Below are 13929 nucleotides of genomic sequence, written 5' to 3'. Positions count from 1 at the left end.
ATTAATAGGATTTGCAAAACCTGTTTCTATTGACGGATTGAGGAATGCAACCCAGCCCAGGTGGAGTTGGTTGTAGAATCACACCTTTCGGTTAGATCTAGTTTTGTTTTAGGATAGATTTCTTAATCCTATTAAAGCTGAGTGGAAGTGGTTGCCTTTTGTTGGTTTGTTAGTTGTAGATCCCGGTCTAAAGGGATCGAAAGTAAGTGAAGACATAGTTTTAAACAACTTCACAGTCTGTATTGCGGGCTATCTGAAGCTATTCGTGATTTGTATTATCCATAGCTAAAATGTCGTCCTAGAGTATAAGGTGACGTTGATCCTGGAACAATTTTATCCTAGCGCAGGCGTGACCCAAACATAGCGCCTTACCGAAAACACTCTGATATGCCCGAAACTAGGAAATAATTTTAATTTTCTCAAATACAGAATAACACACAACATCAACGCATGCACGCATCAATATTCGTACAGTCTTTTCCCGAGTAACGCGAATAGTGCGTGCCAGAGCAATTCGTTTTACTCGAAACTCGCGTAACTTGAATTCCCTTTACAATATCGTTTATATTTAGTATTCAGAGATCGATTTCTTCTTTTCACGGTGTAAAACGCATTCATAATAAATATTTTTACGTTTATTTCGAAAGTCACGTCGAAGGTAAAATTTTTACCAAAACTTAAGTTTATAATATAAACATGTAACATATTTTTTGTAAAATTTGAAATATGACAAATTAAAAATTCAATTACACAATTTGTCAAAATTTTTAGAGTCGCGTATCTCGAATTCGCGTAGCTCGGGAATGATTCTATGGATGCAGTATTTACATAACGTTTTTAATTTTATTACAAGCTTGGCTAGAAATGACAAAGTGTCCAAAAGGGGCTATTAAACAAACACGCCAGCCTACCGAAAGCATCGCATAAATTGGGTGAGTGTTAGATGAAGCTGAGGTCAAAACGGATATAGACAAAGATAAAATGTGTAGTTAATCGCTGGCCTTTTATAACCACCAGCACTCATTAGCTTTTCGATGGTAAGAAAATAAAATACAAATATAGCCGCGTACCTCAAGGCAAATCATCCAAGATAGCACATTTAGGCAGTCTGTCCCTGGTCAACATGGGTGCTGGAGCTGGATTTCTGGTGTGCTGGGAGTTACATAAAAAAATAAAATCTTCTTTTTAAACTGAAAAGGCTCGTTAGTTAATTTATCACGTTTACAAACACGATCGCACAGCATCCGACTGATCATCATCGGCGATTGTTTAGAGTGTCATGCGTGTTTCCAAAAATAGTCGATGATTCAAAGCGCAAGGCATATCCTCCGCCACTGACAATGATGCAATGAGGCTGCTGCGATCGCTACCAGACATTATGGGACAGAGATCTTCCTTTTCCTTTTGCTGCTGCTGTTATTGATGCGTTTGCAGTATTTCGTCAACATTCGAGTGAAAGGATGAGCGCCGTGTGTGATGGTACCTAAGTGCACAACGAAGGGCACTCAATAATATTGGCCGTTAATTTGTGAGCGAAAATGTCAATAGCAAAAGCCCGGCGCTGCTTGGCAATGTTTTACAAAATAGCAAACGTGAGCGACATTATACAAATCATCTTCAAAGCGCAAATCCGCACGAATGGTGCAGTTAGTACAATTTCAATGTTATTTCTTTTGCTGCTGTGTTCTGTAGGTTGTGGGCTTTACTATTTCCGCACAGGGGTATTATGAGTGAATGTTGTTCAAGCAATGAGCACTTTAGTCTTACATTTTTACAGTACAATCTTTAGTGGTTTTTTTTCGAAACGAATACAACAAATCTGGCAATTCATTTATCTGTTATATTTTCTTTTCTTTTATATTTCTTTTATACTTTTTTTTATATTACTTATATTATTTATTTATTTTATATTATTTACTTTTATGATTATTTTTGCCATTCTTCCTCAAATCATAACAATAATGCGCCTCGGAAAGATGCAACCCAGCGTATACCCCACGATTGGCGTAGAATTGGATCGAAATAAATTCCACCGAACCAGACATCACAAACACCGATGTTTGTTTGAGAATACTTAATCGGTTCTTTTGCCGTGTGCCGATGCGCATGCACCAAGACTGCTCGCGACTGGGCGAGTGCGAGGGGACAGCGCGACGTGTGAGCGCGGCCGGTGGGCGCAGTGCGCAAGGTTACGCGACATTGCGCATGGTTTGAGGCGATGTAATTATTATGCATTACCCAGAGGCGTACGCAAAAGTTATGTCAAGGTTGTAAACAACTCTTTCGCACGGCGCGGCGGCTCTTAGCTCGAGCGGCGAGAAGAGCTACCTTTATGCTCTCGGGGGTGCATTGTGTATGCGGCACAATGCGAGTGGGCGTACGTAAATTCGCCTTTCTTCAGCTGGTGCGCGGTTTGGTTTTGTTTGTTTTTGGTAGCTGTGGTTGCCATTTGCTTTCGGTGCTGTACTGACCGATATCAATTGGTTCTGGTGGTAAAAGCACAATAATTTAAACTCTTATTTATTGACCACAAATACAGCCCTAAAGTAGAGGATTTCAAAAACTTCCTTAGCAGTGGCCAGAAAAACGGTACGGAAATGCACGAGAATGGCCTTTCCAGTCAAGCTTCTTTAGGACGGCGTTTTGTAATGGGATACTCTCACGGTTGCCAGTCGCGGTGCGCTTCGTTGCGTCCGTTCGTCTGAATGACTGATTGACTTACTTCTCGCGGTCTGCGTCGCGGTGCATGGGCACGGTGCAACCGATGCATATTCCCGTTAGCCACACAATAATGCACACGGTAAGCGGTGGACACACACACACATATTTAGCGTTATTAATGCATCTTCTCGACATAACTACTTTCGCTTTCGCACACCTGTTTGTAATTGGATCCCGTATCAGGACGTACGTAGCTTAGTCTATTCCGATGCAAGACGCATCCAACCTGCTGGAAGATTGCTCGTGGGATGTGGTGTGATTTATTTATGTTCCCCCTTGCAATGACAACGACGGTTGATGATGATGATGATGCTGATGATGGTAGCAGCCTTGTTTTGACACTCAATCAACTATTTAGCCCGTGCAGGTGCAATTTATCAGCGAGACTGTGGGCGCAGGTTGGGTAGATGATATTTGGTTTTGTATCGCAGCTACGCCTCCTGACAAATTGGGTGTTGAATAACGAATCACTCATCGCTGCCAGAGGGCGGTGGTTTTACTGATGAGAACAATTATAACATTTCATTTTAATGTGAAGGTAGGCCTAAAGTATCCATCTTAATGTGTTACCCCTATTCGAAGTTAATTAGTTCGCGATGGTGTATTAATTTGTCAAACGTGATGAGACGGTGGAGTTTATTGTTTATTGAATAAAGGTTGCATTCGCAGGAGTGACTATCCAGGTACGGGCAAACAAAGTCAAAGATAGCCAGAAATGGTAGGGATTTCGCATCTTCTGGTTCTTGTGATAGTCTCACAAACCCGTCACTATGTGTCAGACAGTTAATAATATTAAATATAAAATCAATTAAATTTATCTGATTTTAATGATCACATCAGATCAAAGAAGGTTTATATGGCTAGGTGCTTCGCATTCGTCCTACTTAGCCGATCTGGCTGGCAACCAACTCCATTTAGGGCTGTGTAGGGACTTTATCTGCCACTGGTTCTGACATCTACCTTTTCCCTTCTGGAGAAAGGCCAGTTTGACACACCGAACCTGGACCAAATAATTGCTTTGCACTTTGTTTTGTGAAAGTTCCAGCCGCGATCAGTAGCATCTGCAGCGGCGAATCAAACGGTAGGCGATGTAGGCGGTCGCCTAGGGCCTCACGGTGTTGGGGGCCCCAAAAAATTGGTGCCGATTGTACAAATTTTGGAAATTTAACAGCAGAGTTAATTTATAGCACAAAATCTAATTAAAAAGGTAAAAAATTGATCGAAAATATCCTTGGATTTTATATATCCTTGGTTATATAAATCATTTGTTTCTATTTGACTAGCTATATCGGCCCGGTTACACGGGTACGCAGGAGAGGTATGCAGTGTACTCAAACTCCTTCTTCTTTATCGGCACGACATCTTCAGGATGTTTAAGCCTACCATTTCTGACTTTTTTTTACTTTATTTACCCGTAGGATAGTCACCGGAAATAACCTGCAGCGTGGAATAAATTTGCCCATCACTATTGCATTGCATACTATCATACTCGTGAGAGCGATCGCTAGTGTAAGGAAGATGGATAAAACGGAAAGCATTATTCATCTCATCAGCTGCACTCTTCATCAGCTGTTTTCAGATTCCCGATACCAGAAAAGCATCCACGGAAGAGGTTGCTCCTTTTACAGCAATTTTGCTCAAAAACCGCCGAAAGGTATGCAATGTTTAAACACTAACTTTCCCGTTGGTCGAGCAAAATTTTGCAGCAATTTTGCTCGAAAACCGCCGAAAGGTATGCAATGTTTAAACACTCACTTTCCCGTTGGTCGTGAAAAATTTCTTGGAAAACTACCAGTTTTCGAATGTTTAGTACCAGGAGAGCATCCACGGAAGAGGTAGCTCCTGGTACTGCGCCGGAAGGTATGCAATCAACTTGAAATGCAATACGCCTAAAGGTATGCAATGTTTGAACACTAACTTTTCATACAAACCAGCTGTTTTCAGATTTCCGATACCAGGAGAGCATGTTTTTCAAGAGGTAACACCTGGTACCAGCAGAGCAAGATGGCGCCCAATAATTCATGAAAAGTTTCATGAAATATTTCATGAAATGTTTCATGAAATATTTCATGAAAATTTCATGAAATGTTTCATGAAACATTTCATGAAACATTTCATGAAACATTTCATGAAATATTTCATGAATGAAATTTTCATGAATGAATTTTTCATGAATGAAATTTTCATGAATGAAAATTTAATGAATGAAATTTATATGAATGAAAATTTAATGAATGAAATTTTTATGAATGAAATTTTCTTGAATGAAATTTTTATGAATGAAAATTTAATGAATGAAATTTATATGAATGAGAATTTAATGAATGAAATTTTTATGAATGAAATTTTCTTGAATGAAATTTTCATGAATGAAAATTTAATGAATGAAATTTATATGAATGAAAATTTAATGAATGAAATTTTTATGAATGAAATTTTCTTGAATGAATTTTCCATGAATGAATTTTTCATGAATGAAATTTATATGAATGAAAATTTAATGAATGAAATTTTCATGAATGAATTTTTCTTGAATGAAATTTTCATGAATGAAAATTTAATGAATGAAATTTATATGAATGAAAATTTAATGAATGAAATTTTTATGAATGAAATTTTCTTGAATGAAATTTTCATGAATGAAAATTTAATGAATGAAATTTATATGAATGAAAATTTCATTCATTAAATTTTCATTCATATAAATTTCATTCAAGAAAATTTCATTCATAAAAATTTCATTCATTAAATTTTCATTCATATAAATTTCATTCATTAAATTTTCATTCATGAAAATTTCATTCAAGAAAATTTCATTCATAAAAATTTCATTCATGAAAATTTTCATTCATATAAATTTCATTCATTAAATTTTCATTCATGAAAATTTCATTCATGAAAAATTCATTCATGAAAATTTCATTCATGAAATATTTCATGAAATGTTTCATGAAATGTTTCATGAAACATTTCATAAAATTTTCATGAAATATTTCATGAAACATTTCATGAAATATTTCATGAAACTTTTCATGAATTGTTGGGCGCCATCTTGCTCTGCTGGTACCAGGTGTTACCTCTTGAAAAACATGCTCTCCTGGTATCGGAAATCTGAAAACAGCTGGTTTGTATGAAAAGTTAGTGTTCAAACATTGCATACCTTTAGGCGTATTGCATTTCAAGTTGATTGCATACCTTCCGGCGCAGTACCAGGAGCTACCTCTTCCGTGGATGCTCTCCTGGTACTAAACATTCGAAAACTGGTAGTTTTCCAAGAAATTTTTCACGGCCACCGGGAAAGTTAGTGTTTAAACATTGCATACCTTTCGGCGGTTTTCGAGCAAAATTGCTGCAAAATTTTGCTCGACCAACGGGAAAGTTAGTGTTTAAACATTGCATACCTTTCGGCGGTTTTTGAGCAAAATTGCTGTAAAAGGAGCAACCTCTTCCGTGGATGCTTTTCTGGTATCGGGAATCTGAAAACAGCTGATGAAGAGTGCAGCTGATGAGATGAATAATGCTTTCCGTTTTATCCATCTTCCTTACACTAGCGATCGCTCTCACGAGTATGATAGTATGCAATGCAATAGTGATGGGCAAATTTATTCCACGCTGCAGGTTATTTCCGGTGACTATCCTACGGGTAAATAAAGTAAAAAAAAGTCAGAAATGGTAGGCTTAAACATCCTGAAGATGTCGTGCCGATAAAGAAGAAGGAGTTTGAGTACACTGCATACCTCTCCTGCGTACCCGTGTAACCGGGCCGATATAGCTAGTCAAATAGAAACAAATGATTTATATAACCAAGGATATATAAAATCCAAGGATATTTTCGATATACCAAGGATATTTTCGATCAATTTTTTACCTTTTTAATTAGATTTTGTGCTATAAATTAACTCTGCTGCTAAATTTCCAAAAATCGCACAATCGGCACAAATTTTTTGGGGCCCCCAACACGGCGAGGCCCTTAGGCGACCGCCTACATCGCCTACCGTTTGATCCGCCGCTGTGTATGACTGAACATCCGTGTTAGTGGATTGCTTGTGATAAATACCCGGGATGCAGGATAGACTATATCGATTAAGTTCACCACCAACTAGTGCTTGAGTTCTTTGTTAAGTTAAGTTAAGGTCAAAGAAGTATAACTGAGTGTTGTATGGCGAATCTCCCGGAAGCACAGCGAGCGAACCAAATCAATGGCAAAGTGCTCCTTGAATGCTGTAGTTGTAACTTCCACCACGTGCAGCTTCTCGAAGTTGGCGCACGTATGATTGTAGCTCCATTTAGAAGAGTACTGATACTATAGTAACTGGTGTTAGTGGTAATATAGTCGTTTCCAATATTGTATTCGGAGATGATGATGGCCCTGGCGGACCATTTGAGTAAGTTGATTAGTGGCGGCCCTGCAGCGGATCAAACGGTAGGCGGAGTAGGTCCCTTCTTACTGCTCTTTCAAGAGCTTCAATGTCCCCCTTCCCTCCTTCATCGTTTTTAAATTTAGAGGCTCCAACTATAATTCCGCTCTGGGCCTCCAAGGGGATTGATCCGCCACTAAGCATCCGAGTAGCATTTACGCTCCCCGAAAAGCGCGAATAAAGAATTTCTGGAGAACATTTTTCATTCAGAATGGTTAACGATAACGGATAACTCCCAACTGCGGTACTGCAGATACGATCGACGGAATAATTTTGGGAAAATCTGAAACGGAGGATCTTATCCAAAAAGTTTCGAGGCCAACATTTAGGGACAGACGATTGCCAAAATTACGAAAAACCTTTAGCAATTTTATCATTTATGTTTCAGTTGGCCTTGTTTACAGGTTTGGCCAGCAATACGAAAGTTCTGCTTGAATACCAAAATATAAATATTTTATGATATGTTTTATTTTTTGATAATTTCTTAAACATCTTGCAGCAATGCAATTTCGGTTTTTTTGCCATGCGATCAATGTTTTAGAAGCGAAACTTTATTATAGCATCTTTACACGAACATATACAGGCAGTCCCCGAGATACGCTATTATAGCGGACCGCTACAACCCGGGAAAAATCCGCGTAACTCGAATCCTGGTGCAATTTCGTTTATACCTCAAAGTCATAGAGTCGACTTCCTTCTCTGCATTTAATTTGTGCAGCGAATCTGGTGTTTTTTTTGGAAAGATTACATTAAAATAAGTTAAAAACAAATGTTTTATGTGCCATTAAAGGTATTTTTGACCAATTTTCACCATTTTGCTTAAATTTTGTGCTATAAACTAGCTCAGCTGTCAAATTTCCAAAAACCGCGTATCTCCGAATCCGCGTATAAGAGGAACCGCGTATCTCGGGGACTGCCTGTATATCAGCATATTCGGTATAAAGTTTCTACAATTTTCAAATGTTATATGACATACATTTTTCCGTTACATGTTATGTCCGTTTGATTTATAAAATTTGAATATTGTCAATAAAATGTTGAAAATTGTCAATAAAATGTTGGTAAAATGGACTAAATCATAATGAAGGTAGTTTATTCCGTTGCACATTAAGCAAACAATTTAATTTGCATGCCTACGTCCCACATTTAGGCTCACGACGGGGACCGAAATATGCGATGCTTTTCTTTATTGCATTCATTTAACTTCAAAAACAGGTTTGCAATATTCCGTGCGTTTGCAATTCCATTAATTTCTGGATCGAAACGAAGAGACTATTTTTAAACACCAAACCATAAAAGCAAAAACAAAAGAACTTAGCACACAATTATGTACCGCTTCGCGAAGTTGCCACGAAAACCGCGCTGCGATGGGGTGAAATTCTGGACGCTTGAGATGGCCGCTGTCACTGCATGACCCACATTAAACCTGCCGCGTATAGAACTTGTGGTCAAAATAGTGCCTCTCGCACAGCGAACCCCTCGTCGGTGTCGATTAATTAGCGAAGGAAAAATACAACAAACTCACAAAAGAAAAACTGCTTCACAGCTTCTGGGGCAGCGAAACGGCATATGATTTACAAATAAAATGACATAAACGCACTCTTGCTCGGCAGGTTCGCGGTGGGAAAAGGGGGGCAATGGAATCGAAACGGGTGGAACGGCGACTAGGGGAGGGTGAATGTGCATTTGCTTGCTTGCCTTCGCGGCGATGGATGGCCGTTGGCAACAGGCTTCGAACCGTATTCGATAAGCAAACTGGGGTCGGTTTCGGGGGCGACTGGCTGCGTTCCATCGTGCGATCATATGACCAGGCGGGGAGGGACTCGCGGCTTCTCGGCCCTTCGAAACCAGGCGTCGTTCTGATCGGGCTACGTCGTCGCTGTTTTGATATCATAGGTGGATTTTTTGTTGCTGCAGCAGTTGTGTGTGTGTTTTTTGCGGTCTACCCGAACAGAGGGCCCGAAAAACAACATTCACTTTGGTGGTTCTTGTATGTCCCGTTGCGTTGCCTCCAAGATATACGTCCTTCCAGCGTTTCTCGTTGCACGCGCAGGAACAACCCGCCTCCCGGGCTAATATGTATGTTGCACATATCACCTGTCACTCGGGAGCTTTCACCCAAAATCCAATCAACGGGCAGCTATGCGGGCATCGCACAGAAACACCCTGACCGACTGACCCTGACGGGGTTTGACGTTTCAAGATCCCGGCATGCGTTTCCCTCCGGTAGTATGCACCGGTGGTTGTTACTGCATCGCCGCTAGGTCGAGGAACTGTTGTGAGTGTTTTGTTTGTTTTTTTTCGCACACTCAAAATGTGCCCATTGAAGTGATCGTATAATTTAAATGTTAAAATAAACTCCGCAGAAAGTTTTCTGCTCCGCACATGATTTATTGTTCAGAAAGCTCATCATGCGTAATGCAGATAATGAAGATAAATTGGTTTGATTAATGGCATAATCTGTTCATGATCATTTCGATAGTTACTGGTTTTCTTTTAGTTGTTCGCAATGTTCCAAATTGCTTTTAAGTTTTTTCATTGCAATTAATTACAAGTTAATAATCTACTGATGCTGTGCTTAAATATCAGGGCTTTACGAATATTTGTGCAAAAATGTCCATTTAATATATCGAAAATAGAGTTTCATTCTAAAGTGTAACGTTACTCGCATATATTTTACTCTTAACCGAGTTTTTCTCACAACAAAGTCTTATCAAACGGTACGCAGAAGTATATGAAAGCCTATGGACCTGTATGATTTAATACTTTTTCTTGGATTTTCTAATGGTTTTATTTGATAAAAAAGTATAACGAACTCGTTTTTCAAAAAAAAGCTTATTGAAATGTTTAAAAAAAATTGGTTGAGCAGTTTTTACTTGTAAAAACATTCCCAATTCAATATTTGAGGTAAATCTCCAATCTCTAAATTGACTTTTCGTCCTTTTGAGAGTGTTTTTGAGTGGCCGACCTTCTGGAATAGAAAAAGACTAGTAATACCGAACCTGTCATTTTGACTAGTAACTTCAATCTAATTTCAATAATTTTTAAAATTAATCAAGTGTTCCGTAGCTGATTCTTGACGTTTACAATTATATTATAATGTACGAACTAAAAAAATAGTTACTTAATTACCAGGCGTTATAACCGCTTTTCGGTCGAGCGCCGTCGACCAATCGATATTCTCGACCTTTCCGACGGACTCATCAACGCCATCACTACATCTAAATTTAGGCCTACGACGCCCCCTCTCTCCATGTGGATAACCTAAAAGGACTTTACGGGATCTGTCGTCCGGTGTCATTCTCATGACGTGACCGAATCTAAACTGCAGTACGAAAGTAAGTTCGCCGTAAAGATCGACATCATAGCGGCAGCGCCATTGTTCTTCAACACATACAGGACCAAAAATTCTTCTAAGCATCTTTCTCTCGAATGTGGATAAAAAGGTATCGCCAGTTTTCGACAAAGTCCATGTCTTAGAAAAGTATGCGAGTCCTGGAACAAAATAAGTGTAGGAAGGGAGAAAAAAGCAAGTTCTTATAATTTATTATTTACAACCTTCATCGTGCAGTTCCCGAACCTGACTCCCACTTAACCAACTATCCTCGCTAGCAACCTGCTGACAACTGTGTTGCCAGCTTTCGCCTCAACTGTCACAGGGTGATTCATTCCCTACAAATGTTCTATTTAGTCCCAGCTTCGTTAGTCGCGACCGGTGCTTTGAGTTGGGAAGTTTCCTTAGGCTGTAGATCTTCCTTAGACAAGATCTTGTGGTAAAAATGAGAATAAATGCGATGTTGAACATCGTAATACTCCTGTAATTGCTGCACTCCAGCTTTTCTCGCCTCTAGTATATGGGATACATCAGGGGTCTCCATGCGGCCCTAGAGAGCCTCCAGCCTCTGTGTAAATGGTCTCCAACTACGGTGGTTTCATTCGACTTGGCCAGGGGGGTTGAAAGTTTGGAGACGCCTGCTATAGATGATAATAATATTCCAATCTCAAGGCAAATTTTCAATTTGGTTTTTTTCTCAAGAAAGTGTTCTTAGTCTTCTTCTGTTTCTCTTATTTGTGAACTACTGCATCTCTATCCTTCCTCCCGAGGGATTCCAGCTCTACTCAGATGATCTTAAAACTTTCCTTCCCTCGTAACCTCGTCTGCTGACTGTTGTACCCTCCAAACCTTCCTTAGCTCCTTCTCTGGCTGGTGTCACAAGAATGGCCTATTCCTCAGTTGATTATGTTACCAGCAAAGCTAACAAATCACTGGGTCTGATTGTAAGGCATGGGTCTGATCACTAGGTCTGATTGTCTGACAGTCGTGATCTCCTCTGCCTGAAGTCCCTTTACTGTTGTTGGGTTCGATCAACCCAGCTGGAGTCTCTCTCGGACGCTACTGCAACGAAGACTGGAGAAAATTCAAATTCACTCGTGTAGCTGTTCGGCACTTCCTAAGCGGTTACCATCTTGATGCTCCTCCCTATCCTGTTCATTGTTGCCTTCTTGGGCTTGAGTCCATTGAAGATAGACATTTCCATATCCGTACAAGTTTCATTTCAGGTCTCCTGTTAAATGAATTTGATCACGACGTTTCCCGTCGCCTTCGCGATAGATCTCTCCTGTATATCCCAATCCTCCACCCCAACTACGGCTCGAACGACCCTCTTCTCAGAGCTCTGACGGCTTTCAACAACACATCGATTCGACTACAATGTCTTTCTGGTCCGTTTTCCTGTTCGTCTCCGTGAAGTTCCCTCTGTTACCTCATAATCCTGCGCAATTATGTCTCAGATCAAAATAAACGCAAATGTTTATAGAGTAACAACCAACAGCAAAAAATCCTAAAACGCTTGTTAATTCTTTTTTGAAATAGAATTATATCCAGTAAGGTAATGAGTTACTTAGTGACATGAATATTTTCATAACCCTGAAACTTAAACAAACCCGAACTCAATTAATAAGTTGAAAGATGTGAACCGAGATCAACCATGTTGTAGAGTCGTATCGTACGATATTGCCCAACCCAGGCAAATGCTTCAACAGCCGAAGGAACGAATCAAACCCCGTTTAGCGATTCGCTTTTACAATTATATTTACGTTTTGTGCAAATAACAAAGCAATTTGGATAACGAATCTGCAAGGAGTTTACGAGGAAATATAGTTCAGATCCTGTTCCAAAGATTGGGCGAATATTTAAATTGGTAAATTAAGAACAATAATCTACGTTCCCGGCTAGCCCGGGCAGAGCGAATGCATGAAGCGAATTTAGAATGTTACAGCCAGTAATGTGGATGTGTGTGTATTTTTTTTCCTCTGTCCTTGGTGGGGAATTCATGTTTTTACTCGCTTTGCGTTTCTCCAGGTGACGATTTTTTGTTGTCGCCTTAATTTTGTCCCAACCACTGGTTGCACTGGTTGTTTCGGGGCACTTGCTAATCGGGGCGCTGGCTAACCCAGAACGCAATGTGTGCTGGGCCGGGCACGTATCGAAGAAGCCGGTTCCGCGCTAGGCATGGTGAAAGGGCGACCAAGAACGCTAACGAAAATGGTCACCAAAAGGAGAGGAACCATGATGGTGACCAAGATACGCGAAAACTGTAGCGAAAATCCAAACCCCCCGGGCCATCGGAAATGGCTAGTGAAGGGGTGAGAAACCAGTTTCTCTACTGGCCGCTCGCCGTCGGTCGGATTTCGGATAGTTCTGGTTTGGCGTTCGGAAGGCTGTGCTACGAGTGGACGATTTTTTTTTGTTGTTGTCAAACCGTTGCCGTGCAAGTATTTCTGGTTCGTTACCGGTGGTTTTTGGGTGGTGCGAGGCCAGAATTGCTTAACCTCGGAGCAAAACAAAGCAAAGCAAAAAAAAAAATGGTTGTGTCCAGAAATTTTTGGACGAAACCGTTCACTTCACCATAATCAGATGCTAAGATTGGTGGGCCGATTGGTAAAAAGGGGGATTGCTGCAGTGGCGATATTCTGAGTGAATGTAAATGGAGCCACAAAGGCTTTATAAATAATGTTTATGCTTATTGTGTTGCTTCGTTCTTTATGTTAAACATATAGAGCTTATGTTAAAAAAATGCTTTAAAAAATATAAACTAAAGTTTATTTACGTTTTCTGTTTATTTTGCATCACTGTGTTAGTGAGTTTTCATGAAAACTGTTTTATTGTGATACTGTTTGGTTTAGTTACCTTTTGAAACAGATATGTTTAAAAGTGAAATATGGGATTAAATAATATCAGTTAAAAAAATTATCTTTAAACTAATTGTAGAATTTTTAGAATTTTTTTAAGCGGGTATTAGTTTGCTGATTGTATTAAGTTGCTATTTTTTCCCCTGCTAACGATACAGCCAGCGAAGTAAAATGCATATGATGTGGCAATTACCCACAATACCGGTTGGAAGAAACCCATTCCCAGATTAAACAGGCATTTAACAGCTTTCAGATGACAGTCTATGAAAGGTGGTGCGATAATCTAAATGCATCGTGCGGTAATATGTGCCAAGCTGTTCTACAAAATTTTATCAAAAAGCGGTTCACATTGCACTGACACCCGGCTGTTGGGCAATTATTCTCCAAGCAGTTGGACAGAAGGACATCTTGCGCGCGGGGTTTTTTGAATAGCGCTTAGCAGCCTAGCGCGCAGTAGATATGATCCAGTGCGGGGTCGGTCAAGATCGGTAGCCAGTTGTGTTGATTTGACCTGAAAATCGACAAACAACTAATCACGACCACTCGGCGCATACGCACGCCAAGCATAGTGCCGCGTGGTCGCGTGAAGGCACACAAA

Source organism: Anopheles moucheti, chromosome 3, assembly GCF_943734755.1.
Source record: "Anopheles moucheti chromosome 3, idAnoMoucSN_F20_07, whole genome shotgun sequence".
NCBI classification, from domain to species: domain Eukaryota; kingdom Metazoa; phylum Arthropoda; class Insecta; order Diptera; family Culicidae; genus Anopheles; species Anopheles moucheti.
This window is presented reverse-complemented; position numbering follows the sequence as displayed.